Source organism: Lissotriton helveticus, chromosome 8, assembly GCF_964261635.1.
Source record: "Lissotriton helveticus chromosome 8, aLisHel1.1, whole genome shotgun sequence".
NCBI classification, from domain to species: Eukaryota; Metazoa; Chordata; class Amphibia; order Caudata; family Salamandridae; genus Lissotriton; species Lissotriton helveticus.
In genome coordinates, this window is record NC_136069.1 from 1,284,046,260 (window position 1) to 1,284,062,673 (window position 16,414).

Consider the following 16,414-nt stretch of genomic DNA (forward strand, 5'->3'; position numbering starts at 1 on the left):
ACAAAACTCAACCAGCCATAATCCATGGGTTGCGGTGCACTGAGTCAGTGGCACCTGGAGTGCTGAGCAGGGGATCAGGCAGATGAAGGCATCCACGACAGGTGTGAGCAACTCAGTCAGTCTGCCAGTACCACGATTTCGACTCTGGCAGATGGTGGTTGGAAGTGGTCCTAGTGATGGTGGTGTGTGCCTCCTGTGGTGATACCACGTCCGGGCGGGTCTGGGCTTGATTTGATGTGTGAGCCCTGGTGGGCCACATTTGTGGCCGGAGGCAGCGAACAGCGCAGGGTGTTTATGACCGCAAGACCATCGCCTCAGGGGCCATCCAATATCTCAGCAGAAGGGTTCCCAGACCCGACTAGCACAGAGTTAGTGGCCGCGGATGCAAAGAGGCCGGCACAGGCACCCTGTCACGGGAAGGTGACTTGTGGTCCACTTAGGTAGGGCCACGTGGACTGAGCGAGTCCTCGTCGAGGTCCAAGGGGATGTGGAGGAGGGTTGCGGGGGACAGTGGAAGGTGTCCTCCAGGACATGATGCAGAGGTCTGATCTTTTCCGGAAACAGAAAATGGGGAGAGGAAAGTGACAGCCTCGTTGCCACTACCAATTCGGTGTCAGCTGCATGAGGATATAAACTAGCTCCTAGACTCAGACGCCACAAATGTTCAACCGGAGGTTATCCATGAATTTCACGGAACAGACTTAGTGGCACCCGGGTTGAAAGGGGATGCAAAATCAGGACTCTGTGACCTACTGGACTGCAGTGTATGCCGGAGGCAGCGGTCAGCAGTGGCCCACAGCCACGTGTTGTAGGCTTGCGATGCACAGAGTTAGTGACTCCAGGGCAGTTTTGGTAGTGTTCGATCACCTCAGTAACGAAGATTCGTTTTCCCTCCTGACTTCAACGCGTTATCCAATAAGGCCTCTGCTTGTGTGCAATGATATGTACTGCCTTTGAATAGTCGATGTCCAGTTCCAATTCTGTGACCTACTCGAGCGCAGCGTAGTCCGCAGGCAGTAGTCCACATGGGCCCACATGCACATGTGGTTGTGATGCTATGCACAGACTTGGTGGCACCACATCGAAGGGAGTATAGTGATTTCAAGTCAGCCATAAACATCGTCCTCTGCCATGGTGTAATCAAGACTCAGTTTCAAATGTGTGACATACTAGTCCGCTGTGTCAGCCGGTAGAGTACGTAAATGAGAAAGGAGTACTGCGTGCCTTGCTCACGGAGGTCATGACGGTCATAGCAGGTTGCCAGAGTTGTGGGCATCGGGTTTGGAGCATACGCCGGCACGTGGTGGGCCCTCTTCGACACACGCTGGTGTCAACAGGTGGGAATTGTGGCCTGGGAGCACAGGGGCAGGTAAGACAGGTTTGGTTACCAGCGTCCCGGGGTGCAGCAGGCACACAGAATCGCAGGCAACCCTGCTCACGTCAATGGCGTCGGCCTCAAGACAGGGTGAAAGTAGCCGCCCTGGCAGAGACATTGAGCATTCCGGAAGAGGACCATGCCCAGAGTTACGTGCCTTTTATTCACACCCCTACGCGAGGCTGGCATACGCCGGGCCAGCCCACTCCACTCACGCTTACGGGGGGAACGTAACAAGCTACATTCCCGCAATCTTACCCACTGGCTGGGGTGACATGGTTGCATCCACTGTCCACAACACTCCAAACACCATTGGTGTGTATCGACATGGATATGTGTGTGTGGTCTGCATACCGCAGTCTGGCCCTCACATCTAGGCCACATTTGGCATTGTGTACATTCTCATTCAACTGTCACTTGCCTCCTTTGCACATGTCTGGTCCCCACCTCTTACGACATTCTGCTATTGTGTGGCTGAGGTGCCATGCTGGTGATGGCAAATGTACATGGCTGGGCCACGTTCCCACAGTGAGTTGTGCTGTCATATCTGGTGGGTGTGCATGTTGTATGTGAGCTTGTGACGTGTGCATTTCCTGTGTTGTGAGTTGCATGTTTGTGGAGTGGAGGTGTGTGATGTGTGCATTTGGTATTGGCCAACGAGCAGTGTATTTCCGTGGGTGTCATCCTGGTAGAGCAGGTTGATTATGGACTGTCGGAGGTGTCCGCATCATGCACACTGCCTGGGTGGTTGGCGGCGACATTGGCGGAGATTCCCCGGTTGTCCACTAGTGCCTGCACATTGGTGGGATATGTTCACTTTCTATTGTGTGATGTATTCCTATAGGTTCTGTATCGATCCCCCTATTCCTGGCCCTATTCTGGTTAACAAGTTAACTAGCAGCCATCCCATGAGGCAGAAAACCCCCATGATGCAGGAACCGTTATCTGATAAAGCCACACTACGGCACAGGAACGTGTTATCTGATTAGGTCATAACGCTTGCCATCTAATTAGACAAGCGATATTCCTCCAGCCCCTGATAAGGCATACGGAGTTCTCAAAACAAATCAAACCTATGACAGACCTGGGAAAAACCCTGCGGCCATTGTTTTGATTTCACCGAGAACTTCAGCAAAAGAATGTGCTAACGACCAGGTCGTATGACATCCTTATTGACGTATCTATGTCCATCCTTACGTCAATCTCGGCACCTTAAAGGTATAAATATTACCGATATTGCCCTATGCAAAGACACGCGGTGGTGACGAGATCGGAGCAGCCAGACTTGCCGAAGCCCAGAGCAGAGCAGACCCCGCTGGCGCAGCCCCGCCTTCCTGACGCGCTGAGAACGAGAAGCTGCCTTTTTCTCCTGCCGAGAAATCCAGCTCCGGCGCTTCCGGGTAGCCCTCGCAGGCAGCCTGGGATATCGAGACCAAAGACGAGAGATACCATCCCTCATTCATCCTAGATTCCAGGTACAGAACTGAATAACCCCTCGCAGAGAATTCTCTAGTCAGTCACTTGGGAAAACAAACTTAACTTAAACTGTAACTTTCTATTCCCGCCCACGTATTAGGCTTAGGTCAGGTACACGGGGTAGGCGTAGTTAGAAACACCAGTTGAGTACGATTAATCAAATGTAAATGTGTATGTATATATTTTATCCATTTTAAACCATCATATGGCTTAGAAACCATATCAATGTTTTTACAGTATTATTTTATACTTCTGCTTTTAATGTATGCACTTTACTTAACCATAAGTATTGCAATAATATCGATCCATTTCTCTTGTATGAGAAAAGAGACTGATCAATAAATAACATCTTTTATTGAACACGCCCGTCTCTTCCTTTTCTCTACAATCTGGTGAGACTAAGAATGCACGTACTGACTGAGTAAAATAAGTCGTCTTTTGTTTTCACACGACTCTAGAGATACACTCTTGATTAGGGGAGAGCAAAGTTGTCATGTTCTATGGTTGTCAGAAACTAAATCCCTTCTTGTCTATCCAGGGAGGTTCAATTCCTCCTTGCCTATTCGAGAAAGTTTCTAGTGAACTCTGAGCTAGCTGGCAAACCCAAAACTTTAAGTCTAATATCGACAATAGTAGACCTAGTTAACGTCTGGTCTAGGCCTATACTATTGAAGGTATTATTCCAATGCGCAGAGCCTATTGGGATAATAGGAACTACACTACAATTGCACTTATTGTGTGCAGTGTTGCCAGGAGGCACAAGTGGGACATTTGTGCACTCAATTGCCCCCTGAACAGTGCGGGAAGCCAGCTGTGGTATACACGCCTTCCTTGGTCTCTGGCTGTTCCTGCGCAGTGTGGGGGAAGTATTGGTACTGGGGTACCAAGCTGATGGTGTCATCCATGACTGTTGTGAAGGACTTGGATTGACCTGGCTGTGTGACTCCGCAGACTCGGGTGGTTTTTGGTTGGAGGGAAACACAGGCCAACAGGCGCATCATGGCCAGCAGCTTTGTCTGAGGTGGGATGTTGGTTGTCCACTGTGTTGGAACCATCAGCCTGTGGCTAATGATGGTCAGGATACGGAGGTGTGTTGTCCCTTTGAGCCTGTAGTTGGCAATGACATTCTCTGGTGTTGGGTCTTTGAGGTTGGTGCATTTTCTGGGGTCGATGTGTTTGTCTGCGCTACTTCAGTGTTGCTTCGGTGCTGGGGCTGTGTGTGTCCGGGGGGGTCCTGGGGTGGGTGGCAGTGGGTGTTGTGGCCCTCTTGGGTGTCCGGCCCGCATGTTCAGTGGCTCCATGGCGTCTGTTGTTCTTCAGGTGTTGCTGTTGGCTGGCTCCCTTTTGCGGTGCAGGCTGTGGTCCGACTTTGCACCAGGCCAAGCAGGTGTTAATTTCCTGCTGCTAACGCGTCTTATTGCATTTTTTGTGGTAGTATCGCCGATCTGGCTGGTCATTGAGAATGTTGCGGAGTGGTGTTGTTGCAGCTTTTTGCACAGAAACGCCTACTCTGCATCTCATTAGCGATAGTTGCCGGGGTCTTCTGTGGCGATGTTTTTTGCAGCTTGTAAATGGGGTGATAAATTTATCGCAACTTTGACTGCAATAAAGTGCTGTTAACTCGCCGATAACTCCTTGAGAATATGCCCCACTGTTTCAAGAATGTGAAGATGTTGCTAATGACATTCCGCAAATATTGTTCTTTCAGATGCAAATCCTTTCCTTTTTTTCATAAGTCTGGTGACTTACTATTGGGTCAGGATTAGCACACTCCACCTCTGAGTGTTTCCCAAACTCTGCATGTTTTTTTCTTGGCCTGAGCAGAAGTGATGATATTGCACCATCACTGATGTCTCTCCACTGATCACCAATGCAACATAAGGTCCAATTTAGCATTCTCAATTTTGCCTTTAAAGCTGTACATGGATTCCTCCCTGTATGTCTTTCCAATTTTCTTACTGCAGGTTTGACCAGATAACTATTGGCTGACCTAACATTGACTAGAATGTCTCCCGCTGAGAAACAGATTGTTTGGGTCCAGGTATATCTACTCCCACGGTCCTTGTCTTTAGAAACTACTTCCAGTGCTTATCTGACTTGAGCTAGATCCTACTGCTTCTGCCAAGTCCTTGAATTGAGTTCAACACAATTCTTTATGTTTTCTATTCCCTATACCTCTATCCTTGCATAACCAGAAAATTGAAGCTGGTATTTCATGCCGTAGCACCACACATAACTGAGAGGGCCTTATTTACAAGCCCCTTGTGCCACCAGTGCTTGACTTTTCATACAGTAAAGAGTGACCTACTGATGGCTCAGGAGGCTTGTAAATTGTAGTGTTGCATCTGTGATGCAACAGGTGCGACATGGGACTTGTATGTAATTAGAGCCCCAATCACAGGGATGTTTGACGTAATCTCCTGTGGATTTCAGTAGCAGTGGTTTAGTTTTCCACCACATGATGCCCAGTTAATAAATACGACCCTGACCTGGCATGAGTCCATGAGACGGACCCAGGCCGGGGCTATGCATACAATCACTGTGTCTGCGTGATTATTAGTGTGACACCAGGCCCCCAGCATTTATAACCTGCGGCACCGTTAGTGTATCCCCTTCATAGTGTTGCAGCACTCACCAAAATGACATTGACGACGAGCTGGTGTTGTGCCGCTCTAGGGCTCATGTGACGGCTGCGTATTTTTTTCTGCAAAACGTGGAGCTAGTGCCATGTGCCCGGTGCAGCTTCAAGTCACCCGGCGTATGCAGCGCAGCCGGTGGAGTATTCCTTGTAATGCACATCGGGGAAAAGCCTCCCATTCCTGGCTGGCCATCTCAGGTGCCCAGTCTTCCCCACACGACTGACGGCTGGGGAGAATAAATATGAGTACTGCTTGAGGCAGCGCCATCTGCTGGCACCTAGAGGACCTACAGACCATCCTGATCTGGTTGGGAATCGATTTCCCTGGAGAGAAAAAAACTGTGGGTTTGCACACAAGTGAGGCAATAAGATACAAAGGAAGGAGGAGAGAAATAGACCAACACAGTGAGAAACACTCAAGAGTGTGGACTTCAACAGGACATTTAGTCATCACTCTGAGCCTGAGCTTGTGGGAAACAAAGGAAGTTTCCTGAACAGCCAAGAGCGAACTGTGAGTGCTCCAGGAGGAGGCAGAGGTAGCAGGCTGGACATTATTTGCAAAGAAAGAAGAGCAAATAAATTAGAAAATAAGTGTCAGAGTCACCCTCCAGAGTCCACAAGGACATCAATCAGTACAGGTAACACCATGGTGACCATACCGCCTGTGGAACCATTCATAGTGGGGGGCGCCCCGTCTGCACAAGCCGCTAAGTGGAAGGAGTGGGTAAAAAGAGTACTACTTTTCTTTGAGGCACCAAAGTGGACAATGCCCAGAAGAGAGCTATGTTTATTCATCCAGGGGGAAGAGACATTTACAAAATATCCAAATCTATTAATGAAGTGGCTCCCAAGACACACCTCACCTGCATAGCGGCCCTCACTGCGCACTTCGAACCGATGGCAACCCAGGACTATGAGCGGTTCATATTTCAGCGAGCAAGAAAGCAAGAGGAGGAGTCCATTGATATTTTCCACTCACATCTGAAAGAATTGGCCAGCACATGTGGATTTAACTATGAAAACAAAGAAATGAGAGGACAAATCATACAAGGGTGTGCATTAGCAAAAATTTGTGAGAGTATACTAGAAGAATCCAAAAAATCCTTAGCGGACATTCTAACACTTGGCAGGACCAAGTACCTTTCCAGAATTCGAGGAGCTCACATGGAAGCAGCTTTGTAGACTCCAGTGAAGACAGACCTGGTCAATGCCACCACCTCCAATCTCACGGCAAAACTGGGTAGGAGGGACAGCCCCCAACTACGAACTTGTAGATCTTGAGGTGAAAGTAGCCATCGCCCGTCTGAATGCCCGGGGAGTGGGAAGAAGTGCGCTGGGTGCGGCAAACTCAACCACTTCATGCAGGTCTGTCACTCAGCAAAGGATTGAGGACAGCACACCCCCGTTAACACACACCCAGAAGTGAGGGAAAAAGTCTGCAACATGGATGACAATGACACAGAGTAATATACCATCCATTCCGTTTTCACCATTGACACCTCCGCTCAAAACTCCCGTTGGCAGTAATAATACCAGATAAGGGTTAGAGAGCAGGTCACCACATCCGTAGTGGATACTAGAGCAACCATTAACATCATGTCGGCGGAGGCTTACAGAACTTTGAAACAGGCTCCCTAGTTGAGTCCTGTGACAATCAAGGTGTTCGCATATGGTCAAGACAAATCTCTGGTGATGCGCGGAAAATTCAAGATGAAGATCCCCCATGCATCCAAGTCTGTGGAGTCTAAGGTTACGGTATGCTACTAGGCTGTTGGGTGGCTGAAGACCTTTGCATTGTAACGTTTGCTTTTGGAATCCATCAGGAGGCTATCACACTTTTTCTGGAAGAATTCCTGGCAGTATTTGAAGGAATTGGTGCCTGAAAGGAAAGAAGATCACACTGCACATCGACAAATCGGTGCAGCCCATACCCCTACATCATCGGTGCATAGCATTCCACCTGCGGCCATAGTGGGAAAGTAATAGGCTACCCTGGAGACTGTCGGCATCATTGAAAAGGTGACAGGACCCACCCTCTGTGTCTCGCTCATCGTGGTAACCCGAAAACCCATGCTGCCTGGCGAGATGAGAATATGCATTGACATGCGCGTGCCCAAGGTTGCGATAAAGAGGGAACAACCTCTCACACCCAAAATAGATGACTTGTTTGGAGAATTAAGCAGTGCCAGCTATTTTTCAAAGTTGGATTTACGTTCAGGATATCACCAGCTAGTCTGGACGATGAATCTCGGTACATCACAAATTTTCAACTCTCGTTGGCCTGAGGCGCTACAAGCGTTTACATTTTGGCATCTCCAGTGCAGCCAAGGTGTTTCAGAACACCATTCAGAAACTCTTGAATGACCTCGCTGGTGTCGTTAATGTCAGTGATGACCTTTCTATATATGCAAAGACGGTTCCTGAACACAACACGCGATTAAAGGAGGTCCTCCAGAGTATTCAATAATCTGGTTTGACGATTCAGCGCAATAAATGCAAGTTCTTGCAACAAAAATTGCATTTCTTTTGAGATGTGTTCTCGGCTGTGGGAGTAACGCCAGATCCTGACAAAGTCTAAGACACTAAGGAGGTCCATGCTCCAGCCACTGTGACAGAAGTATGCAGCTTTTTGTGGATGGTGAATTATTGCCGCTGGTTTATTCGAGAACTTGCTACTTTGACACAGCTCTTATGTGAGCTTCCCAACTTGTCCGTCCCCTGGTCATGAGGCTAGGCCCAAGAAGCTGCTTTCAAGGCCACTCTGATCAGACCACGCGGGCTTATTTCGACGTACTCAAAAACACTACAATAGCGGTGGATGCCGGCCACAAAGGTTTGGGATCCGTACTAATGAAACAATGGCTGAGAGATAATGATTGGGTCCTGGTGCCATTTGACAGTTCCTTATTGATGACCACGGAACAGAGATATTCTCAAATTGAGGAGGAGGCGATAGCCATCCACTCGGGGTGTTGCCATTTTCTCCTGTATGTATATGGTAACTCGTTAACTGTAACTATGGATCACAAGCCATTATTCAAGGGCACTGCTGCTAAGTCGCCTCATGGATTGAAAAATGGATGCTCCAACTTCAAAAACTGCCAGTTGGAGTACAGCCCTGGATCTCATAACCCTGCAGACTATTTGTCTTGACGTCCCAGGGCCGCAACTCCAGGAGGAGGAAGCAGATGCTGATCAGATGGAAGATAATGTCCGGTATGTAGGGGCCTGATCTTGTCCTCTTCCCCTGTCCATTGAAGCTATTTGTCAAGCGACCAGCCAAGATGAATACCTTCAGAAAGCTTTGGAGACAGTGCAGAATAACCAGTCGTATAACTTCAAGAAGGACTACACTAGGCTCACACTGGAGAATATCGCCAGACACCTCACTGCATTCTACCACTGGTCGAGCCCTGGGCACCTCTTTATGGGCTGAGTCATTGTCGATTCCATTCATCCTCGGTGGCTGCCAGATCCCGTTGATGACAGCTGAGTGTATGGGAAGCATCAGAAATCTAATGATCAAGCAAGTCGTCAACGACGGGCCTCGGTGTCTGACATCCGGGGGGTGAGATGGTGCTGGTACAAGACAGGAGCCCTGGCAGCAAGTTCCCATTTCGATTTAAGATAAAGCCTTGGACCACCGTCCATTGGAAAGGCACCCATATTAATGCAAGATGGGAGTCGGAGACAATCACTCTGAATGTTTCAGCTTTAAAGTGTTTTCTTCATTGTGCAGGACAGTCCCAGAGTAAGTGCAGGACAGTCCCAGAGTAAAGATGGTGCACTTCCAGCATGTGATCAGCCCGAGGACCCTGGTGAATTGGACTATTCGGAAGGACTACTACCAGAGCCGAGTGAGGACATTCCCAAAGTTCCTAGTGGAGTAGACATCCAGGGGGAGAGCTCCCCTGCTCAGTTCACCAGTGTGCCGGCTGGCTGGAGTGCCTGCACTCGAGGCTGCAGGACCATCTGGTGTGAGTCTGTGTGTCACGTGCGAGGTATCAGGTAATGCGTCACCCATAAGGTATGTGACTCTGAGTCAGGTGAAGTGTTTTGTATGGAGCAGTGGTTTATATTGTTTTTCTTGTGTAATTGAGATGTGACCCTGACATTATGATGCTGTAAGTATATTGACAATGTTTTTCACTTTTCATTTTTGGGAAGGAAAGTAGTGTCGCACCTGTGACACAACAGGTGCGTCTTGGGACTTGTAATTAGAGTCCTGACCACAGGGGTGTTTGATGTCGTCCCCTGTGAATTTCAGTAGCAGTGATTTTGTTTCGCACCACATGGTATCCAGTAAATAAACACAACTCTGGCCAGGTGTGAGGTCATGAGAAAAACCCAGGCCAGGGGCTATACATACAATCACTGTGTTGCAATGATTATTAGTACAACACCAGGGCCCCAGAATTTATAACCTGTGGCACCCTTAGTGTATCCCAGTCATTGTGTTGCAGCACTCACTGACACAACATGTAAATAAGCCCCAAAATAAATAAAGAAACAAATACTAGGATCAATTTGGTTCTGTCTGGTGTTTTGTGGTATTCTGTTATGCTTTGTGGTACAGTAGGTGATATGTAAATAATGAGTTAATGTACTGTGCTGTGTACTGTGCTGTGGTGATGTGAAATGGTGGCATTGAAGTTCTAATGTGGTGACGTTTTCAGGATAGCAGGAGCAGTATAGTGCTGGTTGGTAGGTGATACTGTATTGCATTATAGAGAGTTGGGGTGAAGTTAAGTATTCAGTCCTGTTCTGTGATCATAGTATTGGAGATTTGAAGGGATATATGGGCCCGTGTGAACTTTTCACTACGTGTGAAATTTGTAAATTTTATCCTAGGAAAAGTTAGCGAAATTTTGCACAATTTCCTTACAGCAGGAGACTGGTTTGAATAGGGATTATCTTGCAGGTGACATTTTCTCCTTTAAACAGTGTCTCTGCTAATATCTTGCCTGGCCTTTGAATACAAATGATGCCCTTGCTTGGAATTGCGATTCTCCTATTACTATGACTAGAGAATCTGGATTTCATTAAAGACACGGAGGCTGACATTATGCAATATCTTTTAATGCAGTCTCCAAGCAGCCGCATATGTCATAATACAAAGGTTCCAGAAAAGAACATTGAAACAAGGTAAAGGGCATGAGCTGACAACAATCTGCCTCTTTCAAATCAAGCGAAGAGAAATAAGAAAGTTCAAAGGCATGGTATTGAAGACTAGAAGACTTCTAAAGGATCCAAATGGAGACGTGAAGAAGAAAGTACCCAAACAAGGATTCAGCCAAAAGGACCGTAGGTTATGAAGAAGGGTTACCTGAAAAGAAAGAAAGCAATGAATGTCTCTAGAACAAAACAAACCATATCAAAGTTAAGATTAAAAGGAAATAAGAATTATTTCAAAGCATCACATAGGTATAAATGTAAACAAATAATAAAGCATTACATAGGTATAAATGTAAACAAATAATCCATGTTGAAAAAATCACCAAACACTAGGGAATGGGATGGGTGGGATAATGTCAGCCTACGTGTCTTTAATGAAATCCAGATTCTCTAGTCATGGTAATAGGAGAATCGCAATTTCATTACACGAACGGAGGCTACATTATGCATATTGGTAGCTTTATAAAACAACATTAGACATATGTTCGATAGGTTTACAATAATGTTGAGCAAAGGTACTAGCGTTCGACCAGTCGGCCGCTTTAAGATTGTCGTCTAGCTTACCTCCAGACCATAGAGATTTACTGGCCATAGCACATCTAACAGAATTAGCTTGAAATTTTGTTAAATCAATACCTGCTAAGTTCATGGCGATCTTAACCCATCTAGCAATGGAAGTAGAGGTTATAGCTTTATGAGGCTTAACAAAGGAAATGAGAAGTTGTTTCTCATTAACAGGACGTAGACTAGACATTCACTGATCATATTCTCTCATTCACTCAACCACACAAAGTTTCGGGCAAGGATCGGAACGTGGATAGAAGATCGAATCAGACATGGTTTTGGTTCTTCAGTAAATCTCAAATTTGACTCCAAATATGTTATAAGATCTGTTATAGATCTCCAGGGCTTTAACGTCAGAGACTCTACAACAGGAGATAAGACAAAGAAGGGTTGCAAGCTTGATGGAGAGAAGTTTTCTATTAAGAAGGGTATTATTAGGCCAGGAGTTGAAAAGATCTAGAATCAATTTCACATCCCAGAGGGTATCATATTTGGGTCTTGGGGGTCTCTTAAGTCAAATGCTCTTCATCACTCTGCAAACAATGACATTTTTACCTACTGTTTTTCCATGGACAAGTATATGAGCAGCAGAGATGGCAGATCTATAGCAATTGATAGATCTATAGCTTAAACCTTTATCAAATAGTTCAACTAGAAAGTTAACTACATCAACAATAGGTGCCTGTAGGGAATCTAAGTTCCTTTCCAGGCACCAACGAACCCAGAAATTCCAAATGTTATTGTATCTGTAGTGAGTGCCTGGTGCCCAAGACTCTCTGGGGAGAGTTGCAGCTGATGACAAAAGTCCTGAGATTTCATTGGATCTCCTGACACTCTCCAAGCAAGAAGGTTCAAACTCCCTGTTTGGGTTAGGAGATGGGAATCTCCGTTTACGTCTGTAAGGAGGTTCTCTAGAGAAGGGATTAGGAAGGGAAGCATCTGATTCCAAAACAAAATCTGGTTCTGAACCAATGATTGCTTTGCCATTCCAAGCTTCTGGGTTGTCTAGCCGTGTTAGTTCTGATTTGGCATCTTGATCCAGGGTAATTCGATCTTCGTACCAGAGACCGGACCTTAGGGCTTTCCCTTTTATCCTTTGTAAGGCCCAATAATTCAGAGGGCCTGGAAAAATCGCTTGAATAGAAGAAGAGAGAAGGCCTAAAAGTCTGTCTAGTTCCCTCAAAGGAAGATACTTTTGTCTTAAAACATGTCTTATTTCTTTCTTGATCTTTGTTATTTTGGTGGAAGGTAGAAGAAAGAGACACTTGGAGGTATCCAGGGTGAACCCGAGGAACTCCAGAGATTTTGAAGGAGTCAGGATAGATTTTTCTTTGTTTATAATGAATCCTAGACTTTCTAGAAGATTCATAATGGTTTCCAGAGCTAGGAGAATCTGTTGAAGGTCTTGAGACAATATCAGAATGTCGTAGAGATAAATGATAAGGTGAATACCTCTTTCTCTCAGAAAAGAGGCAACCGTCCTCATGACCATGGTAAAATACCATGGGGCAGAAGAAAGTCCGAAAGAATGGGCCTAGAACTGATAAAGATGATTCTTTCACATAAATTGGAGGAAAGGTTGGTGAATTATGGCCATAGGAATAGTGAAATGTGCATCCCTTAAATCTAGTTTGACCAACCAGTCTTCTTTCAAGAGTAGGTCTCTCAGGAGGTGGATACCCTCCATCTTGAAATACCTGTAGACTAGAAATTTGTTGAGATTATTCAAATTTATTACAGGTCTCCAACCTTGTCCTTTTTTCTCTACGAGGAATAATGTACTTATGAATGTTAAAGAATCCAAGGGGAAGGGTGGAGGAGAGGAGGACTTACTTGGTGGATTGGAGTTGAATGAACCACAGGATCTGGATCCTCTTGAGTGAGTTCCTCTCCCACGCTGGGGATAGAAGGTGCTGAAGGTGAAGGTGTTGAATTGCTGGTATCCCCGTCCAAAGCCAAGGGATCTTTGGTAGGGCCTCTGGTTAAAGCAGCCGGAAGAAAGGCCCCTTCTTCTGTCCCTTCCAAAAAGGATGGAATTATGCACAATTTCCTTACAGCAGGAGACTGGTTAGAATAGGGATTATCTTGCAGGTGACATTTTCTCCTTTAAACAGTGTCTCTGCTAGTATCTTGCCTGGCCTTTGAATACAAATGATGCCCTTGCTTGGAATTTAAGAGATATCACAAAGAGAATTTAGCCAAATTTAACATCACTTTTGGGACATTTCATGAAACAAAGTTTTGCATTTCTCACCCCCCCCCCCCCTCCCAGTGATATAGTGCAGTATAGTATTGTGTGATTTGTTTTGGTATGTGTAGTATAATGCTGCACTATGGGGTCTAGTGATGTGTTGGATAGTGCTGTATGGTCGGTCGGAAGAGCGACTGACCGACATTGTAGTGGGAATGGACCGCCCACAAGGAGTCGTGGTCCCGCTTCCACAATTATGATGGGATCAAATTCACAGCTGTCGGAAAGTGTATATGTTCTATTGAGGCTGGTGCTGCGGGTTGCAGCACCAGCCTCAATAGAAAATATACACTTTTAAAACATTTCTGCACTGTGTGGCAGGCACATTGCGGTGCAGGGATGTTTGTGCCTCTCCCAGACCCCATAGTGGAGGTCCAGGGGAGAAAGGGGCCCTGCTAGGGGCCCCCAAAGTCACTTTCCGACAGCTTTTCCATGTTGGAAAGGCTGACATGGAAAGGCTTTGGGAAACGGACATCATAATCCCGACGGTGGTGCCTGTTCACGCACTGTCGCCATTTGGCGTCCTTCCGCTACTCCGACAGGCTTCCTTGAGCGGAGCAAAATTCCATGGTGGGTTTCCCTCCGACTGCCAATATCGTAATACAGCGGTCGGACAGAAACCTATGATGTTGGGGGGACAGCTCCAGATGAGCTGTCGAAGGGCTTCCCGCCCGACATCATAAGCAGGCCCACAATGTCATGTGGTGGGAGTAAGGTGGTGCTGTTTGATATTATGTGTTGTGATTAGTAATATGTGTTATGTTGATATTTACTGAAATATGTATAATGTTGTACAGCACTGCTACAGGCAATAGGTGGTGATGATATATGGTATAGAGTTGTAAGATACATTGTTGTGGGGTATGTATGTTATGTGCATTTTTACTTCGCTTTCCCTTTACGTGTAATGCCCTAAAACCCTTTTAGAATCTGAGAGTCTTACTAAGCAGTCACATTTTCTGTTAAAATTTATCTTATTTAGTTTTGATTGTTTTGTTTTGATGAATCGTATTGGTTAGTGGCAGGCAAGGTAGCAATAAAGTAATGTCCTGTTTTGCAGTGAAATAAACTGATTAGCCTGCTAGATTCAATTATGAATTATATGTGGAGAATTATGTTAATGGCTGCATGGGCCAAAGCTAAATGCAGTTTGCTTCCTTCACCCGGAGTGCAACATTTGTACAGTACTCAGCCTCAAGTGGTTGTTTTATTTTTATGCCTCTTTCTTCATTATGTGCCTTTAATGCCCTTCTATGTTTAGGTGGGTGTAGATATATGTGAATGCATTTACCATTGAGGTTTCAGGAGCTTAGCCATTTAGATTCTTTGGAGCCTTGTTGTGCAATACCAATAGCAGTAGTTGCCGCTAATGTGTTCTGTTGGAAGTTGTATTGAGAGCTGTTTGGGCCTGATGGCAGATTTGTTGGCAAAGTTTAAAACAGAAGTATACAAAGTTGGCTTGCAGCTCGTTAATGTGTGTAATGGCTTATCAGGTGTGGAGGTGGGTAGTGTGTGGAATGCAACACCCTTTCTAAGTTATAGTGTGTGTGTGTGTGTGTATATATATATATATATATATATATATATAATTTATATATATATATATATATATACACATGTATATTCACGGAAAAAAACAGAGGTTTCAGGGACTTTATAGTTAGGATTTGGCATTTAAAAACCTTTTGAAATTCACAAAAAATACACAGGTTTCTGGGACGTTACAGTTAGTCATACATTTTGCTCGTATAAAACCAGAGAAATTCGTCCGTTATAGTTAGTTGAGCCAACTATAACTTGCGCCCCCGTAATGCACTGCTGATGACATCACATATTACATCACTCATGACATGGTCAGTAACATCACTGATGACATCACTCATACCATCTCAAATGACATCACTGATGTCATCATCCAAGTCATAGTCTGCTGCACCTCCTCACAGCCTAATATAACCTTTGATACACCCACACTAAAATATAGACTGCCATTCTTGAAAACATATACACATTAATACCAGTTACTACATACCCACTCACTGATTGCTAGGTCTACACACACATCCACTCAGTAATCCATACAGTCACTCATACATGCAGTCACTCATCAATACAGCCACTATCATATGCAATCATACACCCATACAGATACTCACACACTGCCAGTCTCCCATGGAGTTACTCACACAGCTAGTCAGTCATGCAAACAATCAATCGCACTCCCATTTACTCACCTACGCAGTTATAAACACATCACATCACTTATTTATACAGATACTAACACAATTACTCTCTATACAATCACTGGTACAAGAACACACTCAGCCATACAGCCACTCTCACAAACACTCAATCTCACATACAATCATTTATATAGTCCCACACTCACATATACTGCCTTTCACATTTGTACTTACTCACACATGTACCACAGAGAAATCCATTCACTCACCAAGACAGGCGGGCAGCACGCTCAACCACCCATGCAGCCCCTCGCAGATGCACTCTTGAACCCATACACCCAGTGAGTCTCCCACTCACACACCAATGTAGGGAGTCACATACACCAAACCCACCCACACAGACACTCAGTCACCCATTCAGGTACTCAGGCAACCGATCAAAAACCCATGTAGACAATCTTGTAGCTACTCACCAACGCAAGTGAAGCAACCACTTACACACCAACTGACAGACTGATACAGACATTCATTCAGATTAGTCAGTTACCCATGTATTAATAAGACATGTTTAATCACTCACTTATACAGTCAGTCATGCACCTAGTAAATCATCCAATCAGTCACTCATACACCCACTCATCCCTTAAAACACCTTGGCATACATATAATGGGGGATGAAGTCCCCTTGCCTCCTGAGAATCCCTGAGGGATAAAAGCCACACACAGCTAGATTGCTGAGAGTGGTCAGAGGC